This window comes from Eupeodes corollae, chromosome 2 (genome assembly GCF_945859685.1).
Source record: "Eupeodes corollae chromosome 2, idEupCoro1.1, whole genome shotgun sequence".
Lineage (NCBI taxonomy): Eukaryota > Metazoa > Arthropoda > Insecta > Diptera > Syrphidae > Eupeodes > Eupeodes corollae.
Genome location: NC_079148.1, coordinates 43692137 through 43704254, shown reverse-complemented (window position 1 = coordinate 43704254; position 12118 = coordinate 43692137). Strand labels below are relative to the sequence as shown.

At 34.2% G+C, this 12118-nt stretch overlaps 1 protein-coding gene across 2 annotated transcripts in view; it reads right to left on the bottom strand.

Annotated features, from left to right (window-relative positions):
- LOC129944127 (diacylglycerol lipase-alpha) overlaps positions 1–11908 on the bottom strand; it is a 212423-nt gene extending 200515 nt beyond the window's left edge. The window contains exons 1-2 of one of the 2 annotated variants that reach the window (XM_056053322.1): positions 11675–11908; positions 9984–11332 (exon numbers count right to left, since the gene is read on the bottom strand). The gene's annotated coding sequence lies outside the window, so the exon portion shown is untranslated. Of the gene's footprint in view, positions 1–9983 lie in introns of both variants that reach the window. The other variant, XM_056053323.1, reaches the window with a different exon arrangement.
- Between the last annotated feature and the right edge of the window lie 210 nt (positions 11909–12118).

Here is a 12118-nt window from a genome sequence, read left to right as displayed (position 1 = left end):
ACAAAAAGCAAAATGAAAAAGTCAAGTGAAAGTGCAAGTGCTTTTGGTTTAAAGGTTGTAAGATATAACATTAAGTCCGGAATAATTTTAAATAATGCAAGACACAATGATGAGAATATTAAGGTAAGACTTGATTCTTATTTCAAGGCTGAAGTTTTCTAATCTGTATACTGCTTCTTTTTTTGATGTTTCCTCTGTTAAATTTGGTAAGGGTCTTATTTTTTGTGAGATATTAATTTTTAACTTCACATAGGAAGTTATTGTAATGGGTCCGATTTGTCAAATTGAAAATTTTGAGATTTCTCGACGTTTCAAGGTCCCTAGAGTCGAAATAAAAGATTTTTAGAAAGATGTCATGTGCGTGCGTGTGTACTTACGTTCGCGACGTTCACGACGTTTTTTTCGTCGTCCATAGCTCAAGAACCAGAAGAGCTATCGATTTCAAATAAATATCGTTATACAGATATTAAGACAGAAAGATGCAGAAAGGGCTCTCAAGAAAATTGCATGGGTGGTTTTTAACCATAGCAGTTTGAAAAAAAGGTGACAATTTTGGTTAACCCTAAATATCTTACGAACCAAAAACGCTACTGACTTGAATTAAATTTTATATAATACATTGAAACGTGATATTAAAGAAATATATTTTTTGAAAAAAAATCCATTTAACGGTTTTTTTTATAAATCAAAAAATCTAAAAAAAAATTGCCACCTCAAAAACTTTACGACTAGAATATGATTTCATCTCCAAAACAATTTTGTGCAACGAAGAATAATGTTTTTGACATCTGATACAATTTTGAGAGAAATCGAAAAAAAAAATGTATAAAAGTTGGTAAAAATTGATTTTCTACTCAAATATCTTTTCAAAAATTAAAAATATTGGATTCAAACTTATTTTATTTTACAGAAAATATTGTTTTCGATATTCTGTAATTTTTATATAAAAATCCAACAGTCCCATTTTTTCATAAAATATAAAATCTACAAAAAATAGTACGCAAATTTTTAAGCAAGACAAATCGACAGACGGGATGGGAAGTTATCAGTGTGGGTCGCATCCCAGCCTCCTTTTTTTAAGATAGTGTTACTCACTTTAGTTCTTATAAAAAGCGGATACTACTTTGCTTGGATTTTGACAAAAGTGAAATTTTTTACAGAATAACTTTTCACTTAGCTAAATTTCACAATGTAAACGGTGATTTTTTAAGAGCTTGAGAACTTTTTTTTAAAAAAAAAAAGCATAAAATCTCATCGATTCTTATTTGAAACGTTAGATTGGTCCATGACATTTACTTTTTGAAGATAATTTCATTTAAATGTTGACCGCGGCTGCGTCTTAGGTGGTCTATTCGGAAAGTCCAATTTTGGGTAACTTTTTCGAGCATTTCTGCCGGAATAGCCCGAATTTCTTCGGAAATGTTGTCTTCCAAAGCTGGAATAGTTGCTGGCTTATTTGTGTAGACTTTAGACTTGACGTAGCCTCACAAAAAATAGTCTAAAGGCGTCAAATCGTATGATCTTGGTGGCCAACTTACCGGTCCATTCCTTGAGATGAATTGTTCTCCGAAGTTTTCCCTCAAAATGGCCATAGAATCGCGAGCTGTGTGGCATGTAGCGCCATCTTGTTGAAACCACATGTCAACCAAATTCAGTTCTTTCATTTTTGGCAACAAAAAGTTTGTTAGCATTGAACGACAGCGATCGCCATTCACCGTAACGTTGCGTCCAACAGCATCTTTGAAAAAATACGGTCCAATGATTCCACCAGCGTACAATCCACACCAAACAGTGCATTTTTCGGGATGCATGGGCAGTTCTTGAACGGCTTCTGGTTGCTCTTCACTCCAAATGCGGCAATTTTGCTTATTTACGTAGCCATTCAACCAGAAATGAGCCTCATCGCTGAACAAAATTTGTCGATAAAAAAGCGGATTTTCTGCCAACTTTTCTAGGGCCCATTCACTGAAAATTCGACGTTGTGGCAGATCGTTCGGCTTCAGTTCTTGCACGAGCTGTATTTTATACGGTTTTACACCAAGATCTTTGCGTAAAATCTTCCATGTGGTCGAATAACACAAACCCAATTGCTGCGAACGGCGACGAATCGACATTTCACGGTCTTCAGCAACACTCTCAGAAACAGACGCAATATTCTCTTCTGTACGCACTGTACGCATTCGTGTGGTTGGTTTAATTTCCAATAAAGTAAACTGAGTGCGAAACTTGGTCACAATCGCATTAATTATTTGCTCACTTGGTCGATTATGTAGACCATAAATCGGACGTAAAGCGCGAAACACATTTCGAACCGAACACTGATTTTGGTAATAAAATTCAATGATTTGCAAGCGTTGTTCGTTAGTAAGTCTATTCATGATAAAATGTCAAAGCATACTGAGCATCTTTCTCATTGACACCATGTCTGAAATCCCGCATGATCTGTCAAATACTAATGCATGAAAATCCTAACCTCAAAAAAATCACCCTTTATATGACATTTTCTGATTAATTTTATGACTTGCCTAGGCCGGGTAATCGACGAGACTTAAGCTGACTTTTGGTAGTTTCGTCTCTATTTCGTCAAAATCGAAAAAATTCCAAGTTTTTTCTTGTCTAGTTTTTGTTAATTTTTTTTATTAACTTCGAATTGAAAATTTTGACATTTCTCGACTTTTCAAGGCCCCAAGAGTAGAAATAAAAGATTTTTAGAGAAATATCTGTGAGCGCGTCCGTACGTTCGCTACGTTTTTTTTTTCGTCTATAGCTCAAGAACCAGTAATAATATCGACTTCAAATAAATTGATGCAGAAAGGGCTCTCAATTAAAAAGAGGTAAAAATTTTAAATCAATTTTATATTATTTTAGAATTCCAATTAACGTTTTTTTATGAATCAAAAAAACTTACAAAAATATACACCTCGAAAATTTTACGAACAAAAAATGATTTTTTCTTCAAAACAATTTTGTTCAACGAAGAATAACGTTTTCAACATTTGGTAAAATTTTGAGAAATATCGAATCGACAGTTTTTTTTACAAAAAATAAAAACCTAAAAATCAATAAAAAAAAGTTGGTAAAAATTTACTTTCGACATAAATATCTTTTCAAAAATCTAAAATATTGGCTACAAACTTATTTTATCTCACAGAAAATATTGTTTTGTACATTCAGCAAATTTTGTATAAAGATCCTACAGTCAGTCACGTGTAAAACATTATTGGTACAGTTGTGTTCATAAAAATAGCAGTGCTTTTGATTTTATAGTTAAAAAGTGTTAAAATTCAATTTTTTTAATTTTTTGTTAACTGAATATTTTACTAAATAAAGTTTTAAGTATTTGTAACATATTAGCATATAAAAAATGAATCAATATTTGCTCAAAAATAAACAATGGGACGGTCAAGACACTGCACCGAAGAAATTCGAACACTGCGTTTGGAGGGAAAAACCTACCAAAATATTCAAGACATCCTAGGCTGCTTAGCAAAAATGGTCAGTAGCGCCTTAAAATGGCAAAATAAAACGAAAACGCGAGGCCCAAAAAGGATGACTACTGAAAGAACTGACAGAAAAAATTTTCAGTTAGCAAAACAGAACCCTTTCATAGGCCGCGTTTCCATTTGCAAGAAAACTTCTGCAATAAATGTCCGATAGTCTGTCCGACAGTGAATTGCAAGTGGAAACTACCAAGCAATTTCTATCGCGACAGTACTTTCATAACTTCTTGCGAGTATTTGCAAGTGCAATTAATTGCTAGTTTAAACACATTTGTATCGACTCGCGACAGTTCTTGCAGCTTATCGAAACAGTTTCGTATATCTCGCGCAAGTAGCTGGTTGACGTCTTTGCTTTACACATACAAAATGAGTAAAATAAAAGGTCGTGAATGGCCTTGCGAAGAAGTTATGCGTTTAATTGAAGTTTACGAGTGTAATCCATGTTTATGGAATAACCGGTATTCTCCAAAATAGCTCACAGTTTAGAGTATTTTCAAGAACATTAACTCTACATAAAATAAAAACGTTGTTTTATTGTTTATCAATATTTGACACAAAAATAAATTAGAATTTATTACTTGTAATTGTGCCCGACAACATTTTATTTATGTTGATATATTGTTTAGAATATAATAACAAAAATCTCTGTTCAAATGTCGTTTTTTTTAAATTCAAATCAAATCAAATGGGGTGGCGCAACAGTCCGTTGTCAACCAGGGCCTAGTGGCTTACAACTCTCAACCATTCCTGTGTGCGAGTACTGTTGTCAGGAATGGAAGGGACCTACAATTTTGGGCCGAATCCGAACGGCTAGTTTGAGAAAGCACTTTTTCATGACAAGAATTACTCTTGAAGGATTTGTCAATTCCTCGCAAGAGGCAGTACCCGCGAAAATTAATTTTTTTTAAATTAAGGTGGCACATACAGGGATTGAACCCAAGACCCCTTGCATGACAGTCCAACGCAATAACCATCATGCCACGGGTACTACTTTTTTTTAATTAAAAACAATTATTTAAAGAATTTTTGTTTTTGTTAAAAACGCTTTTAAGGAAACAGTAATTTTAAAAGTAATTAGATGCCAGAATGGGTTGTACGAGCATGCTCTGTAATGCCGTTTAATTTAAAAAAAAAATAATTAGTTAATAAACATTTTTATTCGAAAATTGTAAGGGCGGTTTTGTTTCTAATATATATACACTTATTATTAGAAATAATTCTGGTAATTTAAATATATACAACGAAACCTTAAACTTCGTTCCAAGATATTGCCAAATTTTTAACATATCACAATTTTAAGTAAACAACCAGATTTCTTGCGACATTAATTGCTCTCCTGGTGTAAATACATCTGCAATAAATTGCGACAGTATGTTGCGCGAGCTTCTTGCAAGACATTTATTGCAGAAGAAATTGCAAGAATTCACATGGCAATGTAAACGCGACTGCAAGAAACTTCTGCAAGACTTCCGCGAGTTGACTTGCAAGTGGAAACGCGGCCATAGGCTATAGGAAAACAAGAAATGGACTTCAACAGTCTGTTAACGCTGTCACAATACAAAGGCGTCTTTTAAAAGCGAAGTTACCAGGCCACTCAAGATACCATGCTTGACGAAAAGGCATGTGGAATAAGAACATGGACAACAAGTCTTAATTTATTGCTTTTTAAAAGGATTGGGTTCGATATCCCGGTTATTATATTTACGATTTTAAAATACCGTTATTTATAATTCTACTTTTTATAATCACGATTTTTTATAAACCCTCTTTTTGCAATCCCGTTTAATTTTTAAAAAATCACGCGTTTGGGATCTTGAATAAGCGGGATTTTAAAAGACGGGATTTAAAAAATTTCGGTATTTTAGTAGACGGGACTATAAAACTTTTTTTTCGGGATTTTTTAAAAACGTGATTTTACTATTACAAATTTTCATTTCAAACGTCATTTACGCATAACTATTAACTTTACTATTTTCTGAGTAAGATTTAAGTCTGGCAAATTTTGGATTTCATTAAGAACTTTTTCATACATAAATCGTATTTAAAAACTCATTTTTACAATTAATTTAACTTAAAAGTATTTTTTTCGTAGTGAAACTTTAAAAGACAAAAAGCTTGGCCCAATTTTTAGCTCTTCTGTCCACAATTTTTTGAAAACGCGACAAGACCGAAATTATTCCTTACCCTGTCCTTGAACTTTACCCAAATTATCGGGCCTTAAATGAAGGGCAGTTGCATATCAACTCTTTTGGAAAACAAAAAAGTAGTAAGTTTTGTATTTTGGTGAACAAAATACGTAGTACGTAAAATTAATGAAGTTATGTAAAAGTTCTTAATTCATTTTCCAAAAAATGAAAATAATTAAAATTTTACGTCGATCGTAAATTTAAACAATTCCCTAGAAATTTATTGTAATCGGTCCCATTTGTCGAATTAAAAATGTTGGGATTTCTTAACGTTTCAAGTTCATAAGTCTGAACGTTCGGGATAACATTATTTGTCAGTCATATCTCAATAACAAAATGAAAAGGTGTTGAAATCAAACTTATTTTTTCAAATCCAAAATATTATTAACTTTTTGTTAGTTTTCTTTTTTTTAGAAAAATGTTAAATGACAATTTTTTATAAAACACAAAAATTCTAAATTAAACAAATCTTGATTTTTGTATAAGAATACCAACAAATAAACACATTTTGAGGCCGGACATGATTTTTCGGCATTAACAAATGGAAGAGAGAATTTCTTAAACTGACTGAAGTAGATGGAACAGTAAAATATCTTTTTCTCAAAGAGGCCCTAATAGGGATTGAGCGCCACCATACAGGAGGTCCAAACGGATGTATACCAGAGCTTCTTATACGTTCTGCTCAAACTGATAGAAGTCGTCCAGTAATTGACCTTCAGTTACGAAGAGGAAATCCAAATTTTGGTCACCACTAGGTTCTTTTTCTGTTACTTTGTCAGAGTACCTTGCCAAAATACTACTCTCAGTTTTAAGGTCCTTGTATTTAGGGTCTTAGAACGATGCTACTTGGGCAGGTAGAATTTCTTTTTCCCATGACTTAATTGTGAAAGGCTAAATACATTTGAATTCTAACTTCTTAAGTTATTCCATTCGGCCAGCTTTAACAAATTTCTTTGCACTACTTTCAAAGCATTATGATAACAAGTCCGAGGGTTCTATTTGTAATACAAGCCTAAGACCTCGTTCACACGAGATGGTTCCGTCCGTACGGTTAAAATCCGTACGATTTTTTTCCGTACGGACTTTGTTTTCACACATAACGTATTTTTCCCGTGAATCGTTTACGTTTAGTTATATTTTAGATATTTTTCTTTAGTAAACGGACGGTAGACGAATGCGATCACGTAGTCAAGTACTCTACTGATAAAACGGCGACGGCACGGTCACCGTATATTTCAGTCGTTGAGACGGGTGTTTTAAATCGTCGCGTCCGTATGGAAAAAACCGGTCTCCTTCCAGTGTGAATGCTTTAGTTAATTTTATTAGTTTTATTATTAATGGCTCACGGATAAAAACCGTACGGATTTAACCCGTACGGACAAAACCGTCTCGTGTGAAAGAAGCCTTACCGTGGTGTGGGGACTTTAATCAGTAAATTTCTTAACCTCTTCTGACCTTAACCATCTGAGGAACGAACAACCGTATTGACTTCGGATATATTTTTTAAAATAAATTTTGACCAATGTCTCCAACATTTTGATGAGACCTGCAGCTAATTAGTTAAATCTTACTAATGTATTAAGTAGGGTACACGGCTATAATCAATCCTGCTTTTAATTCTAGATAGGCACTTGATTAATGCATTTCCCAGCCAATTCACGAAAATTGATGAAACTGTATGTATTTTTGCAAATTCAGAAGCATTTTGAAATACAGACATGGACATTAAAACAGACACAGAGACAGTTGCTAAAAGTAAAACCAAATTAAAACAACAACATGCATTAGAAGTATTGTTTTAACCGTTATAAAAACAAAAGTTAGACTTTCTTATGCAATATAAGATGGTTTTTTTTTTGCTTGTTGATTGTATGGAGATGAACCGTTCCTTAGGTAAGACTGTGTTTTTGGTAGGCATTAGATTATAAACACATTGGAACATAGAGCTTAATATTTTTTTTTTATAATAAACGGGCACTCAAGTGGTTATTTATACCATTAACATGTTTAAAGTTTAAACACAGTGCGAGCTTTAGGAAAATAGGGAAGGATTAAAGAGGAGATACCGATGCACATTGGTCTTAAAGTTTTGAATATCAAAATGATAGGGAAAAACAGAGCTGGGTAAAGCATTCCACCTTCTCGATGTGCGGTTAAAAAAAGAATCTCTATACTTGACAGTATGTCCGAAATTGAGCTCAAGGTAAACTGATGTGCATTTTAAGAAGTACGAATTAGTTTCTGGCTAATTCGATAGAACACTGTTTATAAAAATATCGGTAGAACAACGAATGGCATGAAACATTGCGGCGGTGTTCAAGTGACGTAATTGTTTCGGTTATAGTTCTATCGCTTATCATTTTCAAAGCTCTTTTGTGGATCCTGTCCAAAATACTTAAACTTGTTTTAGGGACATCTGCCCAAATATGCGAGTTTTGGTCAAATGAAGGCTTTGTAAATTACAGCCAGATCAGAAAGGGTGACAAATTTCTTGCACCGTCGGAGAAATCCTAAGCACTTAGCAGCATTTTTGGCAATAATATGTGATCATTCCATAAGAGGTGGTCTGTGATATTCATACCGAGTACTGAAAGTTGATTAGTTTCCTCGATGCAAGTGCCGCTCATGGATAGCGGCATCAGGGGTGTGTTACGCTTTAACGACAGGAGACAGCATTGAGTTTTCGAAACATTAAATTCTACACGGTTTTTGATTCCCAATTGGACAATGCTGTCAAGATCAGAATTTAATGAGCTTATCATACGCTGTCTTTGAAGTTCCACATCCGAAGGACAAGGATGTGAATCTATAAACGAGTATGAGAAGCTGAGGGTACTGTCGTCGGCGAAACAGTTTAATGGATTAGAAGTGGCAGACATAAGATCATTTATAAAAATAAGGAAGAGCGTCGGAGACAAAACGGAGCCCTGGGACACACCAGCATTTATTTTGTGAATCAGATTTGAAGCCGCCCAATACTACTTGAATTGAACGGTCCGAAAGGTAATTTCTAACCCAACGAAGAAGGGATTCATTTATACCAAAAGCACGCATTTTCGATAAGAGAGCTTGATGCCAAACTCTATCAAATGCCTTTGAAATATCAAGTGCAATAATCTTACTTTCTCTAAAACGATGTAAAGTTTTGTTCCATTGTTCGGTAAGATAAACCATGAATGAGATCACCAGTGGACCTATTGCTAAGAAAGCTATACTGCCAGTCATTAAGAAGCTTCCGTTCTTCAAGATATTTCGTAAGCTGATCAGCGTTTTCATGACCTTGGAAAGAAGGGACGTGAGTTCTATTGGACGATAGTTAGAGCGGGAGGATGATTCGCCTTTTATGGGACAAATGCTGTTTTGCCAGCGTTGAAGATCAACTCTTCATGAACAATAGGGGGAATACTATCCTGGTCAGCAGATTTGTGTATGTCAAGGTCTTTCAGTACTCTTGAAACTGCACGAGTGCGAAAGAAGATTTGTCCCATAAAATCGTTAACGCTCTCAAGAACAGAAGGACTCATGACGCTCTCAAATTAACAGCAAACTGTGCTGCGAGCAAATTGGCTTTATCGATCGAGCTCACATAGGGAGTGTCATTGTGGACAAGCGTTGGAACCGAGGATGACGTGGTGTTTCGTACGCTTTTTACAAATGACCAGAAATTTGTACTACCTTTGGGACATTGTAATATTTTTTGCCTTAATTTTTGGTCATGCAAAAATTTGGTTTGTCGAATGTGGCCGTTGCAAGTCTTTCTAGCTTGTTTGAACTTATCCCGGTTTTCCTCAGTGAGGTTGGCTTTATAAATCGTTAAACTTACAACTTAAAATGTTTTCTACTGCAAGATAAGAATCCTTCGCGCACATCCAAATCCGCTCAAAAGTAATTTAAGGACCAACAAATCATAATGAACAATTTAAGATAAAGAAAAAATGCCGCTATTTCTAATCTTGTCCCATGAATTTTGTGAGATAAGATTTCGTACTTGTTTATATTATATGCTGAAACTTTCCCGTTAGTTAATAAATTGCCAATTTTCTTTGTTTGCCTTTCTTAGTTACTACTTAGCAGTAAAGCGATTGACTATAGTCTTTGATTTTGTACTAATTTTTAATAAAATTACTAGATACATGAATGTAATTACTCTTGTCCCATGACTTTTGTGATGCACTGTATGTACATAAAGTATGTATCTAACTTAATTTGAAGGTTACATAAAGTTAAGTGTTCACTAATATCTGTCATTTAAACATGGAATGAAAACAAATTAATTATTAAAAAAGTGTAGACTCACCTTTCATTCAAGTTGTGAAATGTCCTTTAAATCCAATCGGCAAACTTTGTTTGAAAGTGATGATTTTTTAAATTTGTTGATACAATTTTTAAAAAATCACCTTTTTTATGAAATAGTGTATTTGTCAGTCTTTAATTATTTAATTCTGCAGCAGAACAACATTTATTTAAAAAAAAAAAGAAACAAATACACGCACTTTTCTGATATTATTATTATTGAGTAGGTATAGTAACCGTTAACCAAATTTCCTTTCGCATTTCTCTATTTATTTTCTTTATTTTTTTTTTTTTCTATACACAAAATTTTGTGTACACTTTTTCACTTTTCTTCTTCTTTTTCTTTTTTTTTTATTATTGTGTTGTGTATTAATTTTCTTTTTCACCCACCAGATACAAAAACAACGGCACTACATTCATGATTTTATCCTTATGATATTTTTGTTGTTGTTGGTGCTTTTCTTTAATTTTATTTGTATCCAACTTTTCTTTTATTTTCACTCGAGAGAGAGAAGTATTATAGGTACACAGAAAAGATGGAACAGTGCAAATTACACAACAGAGAGTAGAAGAAGAAGTAGCGATAGCGATAGCGAATATGATGCAAATGCAAAGAAGAAAAACTTTGTTTTCATTTTCCTATGCCACTGTCAGCCACCACTCGCACTCACCACCGTCCAAATCCCAAACCATTTTCTTCGGCAAGCACCATGAGGAGGAACACCCACCAATGAGCAAGTGCAAAGCACAAAATGTAACGTGAACGTGCCAAAAGAAGCACCAGAGGGCAGGTGGGCGCCACGCCACGTTCCGAGCCGGGAGTTCGGTAAATGGAGATAGATGTAGAGATAAAGATGGAAATGGAGAATCGAGAATTTAGGATTTCAGGATGAACTCATATGGATCCTTGATTCTGCAACACACAAGGACTTTTTTCACGTCAAGTTTCACCACTGCGTAGATGGAAATGGAAATGCCCAAAGCCCCAATTTGAACTTTTGCTAATTTTGCAGTTAGTTTTGTTTAGTCTGCTTCTTCTTGGTATTGTTTCTGTTGTTGTTTCTTTATCGTTTGTCATTTTTCATTGTCGATGATGAACAACAAACTATTATTGGAAAGTATGTCAGTAGAAGCGAAAAAAAAGAATCAAAACAGAGCGAAATGTGAAGAACTACAGTTGACCGGTTTTTATTTTTCTTATTTCACTTCACTTGAATTTTTCTTTTTTGTTCATTTATGTATTTTCGTTTTTAAAACCGCACAAAAGGTACGTACACAGCATAAAAGGAGTGCAAAATAAATTAAAGGGGATATGAGATTGAAATTGAAATCCGTGTCAAAGAGAAAAGGAACCTGAAATGATAAGATGATGGAGTAGGTATGATGAAGCAGGAATTTTGTGTTGTAGGGCACTTCGTCTTTTTCCCGTTTGTTTTTTTTTTGTTGTTGTTGTAGGTACTCCTACACGATGATGATGATAAATACGTTTAGCCCGGCACAGTGACGACGTGACGACGAGGAGTACGAAACAACGAACTACGAACTACGACGCTTAGTGAATCTGTCTGCCTCTGCCTCTGCATGTACACAAAAAATTACATCACTTTACAAGGAAACCAGCACTCGAAACATATCGCAAAAAGGAAAAAGAAAAAGTCTTTTGGGTGGATGTGTATATTTTATGTAGGTATGTACCCGGTTGCTCCTTTTTGGCCTACATTCCGAATTTCGATGAAATGTGTGATAATTTTACTTGTTTTGTAGTTTTAAGTGAACATTTAACTATTTAACATCGATTTAAGGGAGTTTCTATTAATTTAAGTATTGGTTGAAGGAAATTAGCTGATTTTACAGTAATTATTTGCACTAGTTCTTTATTTTAACATATAAAAGTGTAACCGTCCGCTTGTACGACCGAACGATCTCACATTTAACACTCAACTGCGTCTGCTGAGAAAAATGATTTGATTTCAACTCACTCAAGGCAAATTCAGAGAAGAAAAGCTTTTTTTATTTCGCCATGCTCTGCTTCGTATAAAAAAAATCTTTGTATAAGAAATGGAAAATGAGTACAAGAAGAAAGAAGAAATTAGTTCAAAGAAAAAGTATGTAACAAAAAGAGAACAAAAATTCAAAGAA